Raw genomic sequence first — 8,482 nt, forward strand, 5'->3', positions numbered from 1 at the left:
CTAATAATAGTAGTAGTAATAGTAGTAGTAGTAGTAATAATAATAATAATAATAATAATAATAATAATAATAAAGAAGAAGATGAAGAAGAAGAAGAAGATGAGAACTTTGAGATGGAATATTAACGTAAAGATTAAACAATGATAATAATAAATGTCAAGGTTAGAGGTTCCACTAATGGTATGTCAAACAAGTATAGTATAAACTCTTATTATTCAACTGGAAACCACACACAAAGGAGATTCCAATCAGATTATAGATTGTTAACATGATTACATTAGTCATCTTATTCGATTAATGCTAGTACTTGTAAATCTCGTCAAGCATTCATGATTATAACTTATGTTAACAATGAATCAAGTTCCTTTTATAGCTCAGGTGTCGGTTATACCATACAGTATGGGCTATGAAAGTGGCAAGCATTTGTTGTACCAATTGTTATACAACATAACTCAAGATTAGTCATTTAACAAGCAAAGTATTAAAGAGTGAACAAAATAACAAATATAAAACGTGTTAGTATCAAACATTAAAGTCCATATTAAGTTTACACTACACTTATTCTTACATCATTAGTGTAACTTTTTCACCTTGACATAATAAACTTAGCTAAACATAATGAAAGAAAGAAAAATAAATAAACAAAATAAGAACATAAATAAGATAAAAGTTAGCTAAGTAAATGAAAGGAAATGAAAGGCATAAACTTGATATTAATGAAAGCAAAGCATAAACATTACAAAAAAATATAAAGAGAGAAAGCAAGAGCATGATCTTGATCTGGACACCAAGATGCCTAAATGCATGGCAAATGCCTCGTTTTATAGGCCAAAATTGGGAACTATTGATTTGATGACTAATTGATGAGTGGGTGGCCAACTCTTGACTTGGTGACAATCCTTATCTTATCTTGTCTGCCCAAAACGTCATTGATAACGTCAAAATTGGAGCCACTTGAAAACATGAAAGTTGTAGATAATTGTCTCAGCTTTCTTGTGTCAAACATTCAGCTCATTTTGACTTCTAGAACTCCAGATATGGCCAAAATACTAAACAGTGCTCGGGCTGGAGGACAAATTCGGGCTTCTTTGTTGTTGCTATAATTTGTACTTGAAAATGGCCTTTTTAGATCTTGGGCTCCATATAAAAGTTGTAGGCCTATGTCTTACCTTTCCATCCATATAAAGGAGACCTAAATCTGAGATCTATAGCTTCAGATATGACCCAATTACCGAATAGTGTTCTGGTTTGGATTGCGCCGACATCTCTTTTCTAAGTTTGGCCATCTCTTTATCCTTTCAATTTCAGTTCTTAAATTCATCAATCAATCCTTTCATTTATGTGATAGGCCTGCATTTAAAATGAACATTTACCAAAAATTAAAGGTATCTTATATTATTAGATATATTATTATAAAACATGCTTTAGTTAAGGAGTTATTGATACTTCAAGTGCAAAATGATGATATAAAACCTTGATAAAAATGCACTTTTAAGTACTAATCAGCGACTACCCTCTCTCCCTAACCAAAACGAGACATGTCCTCAATGTTCTAAGGTAGAAAGATAAAGTATAGAAGATATCACTTGAAATAACGAATACTGACAAACCTAAAACACATTTAAACAAAAATAAGAAATAACAAAACACAATAATAAAATAAAAGGACAAAAAAAATTCACAAATGAATGCTCAAATCCAATCTAAGCTTTTTACGGCTTTCCTTAGATGACCAATTTATGCGACTCATGGAGGGATCAATTACAGGAATGAAAGATTGTAATTGGTCAATCAATTATTCAGTAGTAGCAGCAGAGATAATGATTTATTGTGCACAAGATGTTAGAAATTGTTGTTCCACAGCATGATCAAGAAAAGACAACAACTTATCATAATAACCATTAACATTTAACAAACCTATGGGTTTATGGTGAATGTACAGTTAAGCCCAAGAGGAAATATGAAATATCTCTTCTAATGTGCCTAGACCACCTAGTAAGGCAATGAAGGCATCATCATGGTTAAACATTGCATTCATTCGAGCAGACATTATGGAGACCTGTAGTTCCTCTCCAATTATTTTTCGAATGATGTCCCCTTGTGCTAAAGCTTCGAGGACAACCCCCCAAAACTTGACTACCTTCTAAAAATACACCTATTGACACACCTCCCATTAACTCAAGACTGCCTCCTCCATACACTAAATGAATCTTTCTCTCAGCTAGCACCTGACCAAGATGATTTGTTGATTCTAAAAACTCCTTTTCTTTCCTAGGACTAGATCCACCAAAAACACAAATATTTCTTATGTGATGACTTGAGGAACTTACCATTTCTACACACTTCTATATTTATTGAATGTATGGGTTGAGTAGAAATGAAAGGAAGGAAGAGAGGATTTTATAGATGAGAAATTAAAAGGACAATCATACCACCTATGTGTAGGCTAGCTGAAGTCTCACACACTCTCTCTCTCTCTCTCTTTATTTATTTATTTATTTATTTTTGAAAAAAGTATGTGTATGTATAGGTAGTTGTGATTGTGGCTCACATCTTCCCTTGGTTTTACGTACAAGAACGGCTTAAACGTCCTCTATGAGTCGGGGATAGGCTTCCCATCCAGTTTTCTTAAAAACTGGCAAACAACGTCTTTTTTAGTCAGATTCCTAAGACTAAATCAATCATGTTCTTTATGAAAATAGAGCCATAAATCATGAATTGCACGATGCACATCTCCACTAGGATGCGTCTCAAGAGTTAATAGAAGATTATCTAAAGACTCCTTACTCAGACCATCCTTAATGAATTGTATTTTATCCTCACGGTTTATAGATATCATTCCTAAAGAACGACATTGTGCATTACAAGTCCATCTGGCACATCGATGACAGACTTTCAGTCGTTTTGCATGACATTTCTTTGCAAAAGTGCTTTTACCTGTTCTAGGCATGTATGAAATGAAGGAATTTGAGGACTCACCTAATAATCGAACCTTTGCTTCAATCAACCAATGAATATCTTCACGAATTTCATGATTCATTAATAACCTTAATCTTGCACATCTAGCACGATAAATTTTTGTAATCTCATTTTGAGGCAAAGCGGGAAAATACCTTTTCAATTTTTCAAGATTAATGTCCATTTTCAAATGAGAATTGGAAGAAAGATTCAAAGAATTGCATAAATATATACACACTCAGGCCATCCTTAATGAATTGTATTTTATCTTCACGGTTTATAGATACCATTCCTAAAGAACGACATTGTGTATTACAAGTCCATCTAGCACATCGATGACAGACATCCAGTCGTTTTGCACGACGCTTCTTTGCAAAAGTGCTTTTACCTGTTCCAGGCATGTGTGAAATGAAGTTAGAGGACTCACCTGATAATCGGACCTTTGCTTCAATCAACCAACGAATATCTTCAGGAATTCCATGATTCATTAATAATCTCAATCTTGCACATCTAGCACGGTAAATTTTTGTAATCGCATTCTGAGGCAGAGCGGGAAAATACTTTTTCAATTTTTCAAGATTAGTGTCCATTTTCAAATGAGAATTGGAAGAGAGATTCAAAGAATTGCACAGATATATACACAGATATCAGTAATTGTGGGAAACTGAAAGAACCGACTTAAGTCACGGAGTACCGTTATCCGCCATTTGACCGGGGTGAGAGAAACTAGCAAAAATCACTCAAAAAGAAACACAAAAACAATGTGAGAAAAAAAATAATCAACCTTTATCTACAAAATCATTCAAACCAGTTGATTCGTTTTCATTAAGAAAATTATCAAAGTGAGCTTTCAAACGATGTCCATTTTCCTTAAAATCATTGTCATTCATTGAATTCTCAATATCACAGGCCCCATAAGGATTGCTCCATCTTGGTCTTAGCTCTCTAGGGACTGCATAGAGTTGAGAATTATAAAACAAAACTTTTTGACCAGTATCAATCTTTTGACAATTTTCACAAGTTTTGCAGAATGCATGTGTGTCCTTGAACATGGTGGGCCAATAAAATCCATTTTGAAAGATTTTTGCAGCAGTCTTTTTTGACGAGAAATAACTTCCACATGCTTCAGAATGACAAAGTTTAATGACACTACTTACCTCATTGTCGGGAATGAATCTTTGAAATATTTGATCAGGACAATATTTGAATAAGTTAGGGTCATCACAATAAAAGCTCTTCACTTCGTTCAAAAACTTTTCTTTGTCTTGGGTACTCCAATCAGCTGGCAAATCTCCTAAAGCAAGAAAATTGATATTTTTATCATACCAAGGCATTGAACTAAGAGAAAGTAAGGATTTGTTAGGAAAGTAATCATCGATTGGTGTGATGTCAGATGTCGAATCTGTTGTCACTGTTGACAAAAGATTTGCATCAACATTTTTGGTGCTTGTTTCATCCGTGATTTCTTCCTCAGAATAAATCATTTGCAAATCTTCAGTTTCATCCAATTCATTTTTACTTAAAGTAGATTCAAGTTGATCATAAACTAATTCATCAATATGATCTACTTCTTGTAAATCATTATCATCTCCAGGTTGCTTGCAAATGTTGAAAATATTCATCTCCAATGTCATGTTTCCAAATGATAGCTTCATCAGTCCATTCCTACAATTAATCAATGCATTAGAAGTTGCAAGAAATGGACGTCCTAAAATAACAGGAAATGAATTACATGCTTCAACAGGTTCTGTGTCCAAGACAATAAAATCCACAGGATAAATGAATTTATCGACTTGTACTAACACATCTTCAATTATTCCTCTAGGCACTTTTACAGATCTATCGGCAAGTAAAAGAGATATAGAAGTTGGTTTTAACTCACCTAGATTGAGACTTTGAAAAACTGAATATGGAAGTAAATTCACACTAGCTCCAAGATCAAGTAAGGCTCTTTCAATTTTATGCTCTCCAATAAAGCAAGAAATTGTAGGACAACCAGGGTCTTTATATTTCAAAGCATTATTGTTTTGAAGAATAGCACTTACTTGTTCGGCTAGAAAGGCTTTCTTTTTCACATTCAGTTTCCTCTTCACAGTGCATAGATCTTTCAAAAATTTAGCATAGGAAGGAACCTGTTTAATTGCATCCAGCAAAGGTATATTGATCCTTACCTGTTTGAAAATTTCATAAATTTCAGAATTGTGATTGACTTTCCTTTGTTTGGTCATGGCTTGAGGAAATGGAAGTGCTGGCGGAGAATCAGTCGTTTCTTTGCAATTTTCAGATTCAACCCCTTCCTTACCCTCAGAGATTGACTCATCATCTTTCTCATAAGGTTCAAGAGTGGGTTTCTCAATAACCTTACCATTGCGAAGAGTAGTGACTGATTTGACTTAATCCATGTGTTGGCTTCTGGAACTACTTGCATTTGCATTGTATTGCCCCTTGGGATTTTGTTGTGGTTGAGATGGAAACTTACCTTTCTCTTAGAAACTGAGAGCAGATGTCAATTTTACAAGAGTATCTTTAAAATCTGTCATGTTTTGAACAAGTTGAGTATTGATTGTCTCTTGCTTTTCAATGAATGCATGCAATGTTTCCTTAAGATTTCTTCTAGGAGGTGGAGCATAAGGAGGTCCATATCCATAAGAATCTTGGAAATTATGGTGTGCTTGAAACGGTGGTTGTGAAGTTTGTACATTGTTATTATCACTCTTCCAACTGAAATTTAGGTGATTTCTCCAACCAGGGTTGTATGTGTGGGAGTATGGGTTGTGGTTGACCCTTTGAGAACTGTTTAAAGTATGGGCTTGTTGATGGAGACATTCCTTAAAAGAAGACAAGGTTGGACAGTTACTGGTTGAGTGTTTATTTGTTTCATATATTTGACACACAATGTTTTCAACAGATTTTAATTTACCACTCCTTTTCAATTCTAGTGCCTCAACTTTTCTAGCTAAAGATGCAAACTTAGCTTGGAGGTCATGATCTTCCCTAAAGTTATATATACCTCCACTAGATATATGAGGTTGAGTTTTACCCGATGCCTCATAAGTACCCGTTGTGTCCCAATTTTGAGCATTTTCAGCTAACAAGTCTAAGTACTTCATTGCTTCATCAGGGTCTTTATCTTCAAAAGTTCCATTGCACATCAATTCAACCATTTGCATATCTCTAGGTGTTAACCCTTCATAAAAATGTCAAACCAATCTCAATGTTTCAAAACCATGATGAGGGAAAGTATTAAGCAAGTCTCGATACCTATTCCAACATTGGTAAAATGTTTCTCCTGGTTTTTAAGTGAACGTGGTGATTTGTCTTTTGAAAGAGTTTGTTCTGTGAGATGGGAAAAACTTCTTTAAAAACTACTGTTGCATTTCATCCCAAGCACGAACAGATCCTGGCCTCAAATTTTATAGTCATGTTTTAGCTTTATCTTTTAATGAAAAAGGAAAAAGCTTTAATCTGATGGTGTTCATGCTATAATTTGAATCATTATATGTGTTGCAGACCTCCTTAAATTTCCTTAAATACAAGTATGGATTTTCTAAATCTAAGCCATGAAAAGAAGGTAAAAGTTGAATAATGTCTGGCTTAAAATTAAAATGAGATGCATCAGGAGGAAAAACTATGCATGATGGTGCACTTGTTCTTATGGGATTCATGTGGTCTCTAAATGTTCTAACACGGTTATTCTCATTATTCTCATTATGAAGTGATTGATTATCTTCTTCTGTCATATTTTCTAAAAATGATGAGGATACCTAATTGTGCATTAAAAGTGTCATTAAGTCTCTTATTTTACATATGTATTTATTGTTTTTATTTGGTTGTTTTTATAATAATTGATGTGTTTTTTAGTAATGAAGTTTGTTTTAATGTTTCGATAGGTTTTTGGAGCTTAAATGAATTAATTCAGAAAATTCAACGTTGGAATTCAGAACAAAGAATTGAAGAGACATTTAGTTGAAGATTGAAGCAAATCTTGGTTCAAATAAGTGCTCCAAATTTGTCCCAAAAATCAATTCTATTCCAATTCTAGAAAAGAATATCATATGATTTATTTCTAGCCCAAACTTGCCTTATGTTGTGTGCAAACTTCAACCATTAAACACTCAAGGTTTCAATGTCAATCTTAGCCCAAATAATAAGTACATTTGTATACTTATTTGATGCTCAAATTCAGCCCAAAATCAGCCCCAAATCAGCCCTAAATCAACCCCAAATTAACCTTCAAATCAACACAAACACAATCCATGATCTTACATGTCCACACAACAAATAACAATTGATTTATTTTGGGTAATCCATTGATCCAAGAAGGCAAGCACATGGATGGAAAGCTGGAGGGGATATTTTAACATTATTTTGGGTCAAAAGAAGAAGGAGACACCTCATAAATGAGGAAGAAAAACGTGCACCAAAGTAGTTGTGAAGATGTCTTGATTTGATTTTTCAGAACACCTTTCGGTGTTTTTCCCATAACTTTTGACTCAAGTGTCCAAATGATCTGTTCTTTAATGTCTCTAATAGACTTCTCGAAAACAAGCTTCTAAGAGGGTCTAATTGCTGTCCAAAGTTAGAGTCAGATTTGTGTCCGAATTTTTTCTGAAATTGTATTGTGTTCTTCTTTATAGATTTCAGTTCTTTAGTTTATAAAACTTATTATTTCAGTTGGATTCAAGTTCTTTCATTTTTATTGAAGTGTTCTTATATATAATCATGGTTGGCTAAACTCTTTCTTGGATCCAAATCAAGGATAATGGTGATTGAGGTGAGTTCTTTAGGATATGAATGAATCTTAATGTTTATCTTCTTATTTTCTTCATGAATAATTTATTATTATAAAGAAATTTTAGAAATCATTTAGGTAATGTTATAATCTTGAATTTTTATGCACAAACTTTAGTTTTGGTATAGAGATTGCTTGATTCAATGTCTTACTTAATATGAAAGTACTTGTTTATTTTTAAGCAATAATCAATCTTCATCTTTCTAATCTTCATTGTAATATCTTCCGATCTAATATCACCATCGTTGATATTAGGTTGAGTTATCTTATATATGTTGAAGAAATCACCAATACATCACCATTAAAATTGATTTGGACCAAGACTTACTTTTTCTTGTCATTTAAAATCTATTTATATTTTTTTTTATCTTTAAAAACAAATCCATCAATTATTTTCAACCAAGTTATTGTTAATTTAATTTCTCTTGAGTTTTTTTTTGTTACTTAGCTTAATTTCCAGATCTAGCTCTCTGTGGATATGACCTCGATCTTACCGAGTTAATTGCTACATCGCACACTCGTGCACTTACGAGTTAAAACAAGCCGATCATAAAAAGCGGTCAAGCAATACCCTATAAAGTCTACCACTTGATGTATGTGACCACACTCTCATACACGTGTAGGAATAGAATAAAATAAAGAAGAAAACAAAAGAAGAAGAAACAAGAGACAAGAAACAAAGTTATATACAAGGAAAGTCAAAATAAAATAAATATTATAATTTATACAAGA

This window comes from Populus euphratica, unplaced genomic scaffold (assembly GCF_000495115.2).
Source record: "Populus euphratica unplaced genomic scaffold, PopEup_1.0 scaffold200.1, whole genome shotgun sequence".
NCBI lineage: Eukaryota > Viridiplantae > Streptophyta > Magnoliopsida > Malpighiales > Salicaceae > Populus > Populus euphratica.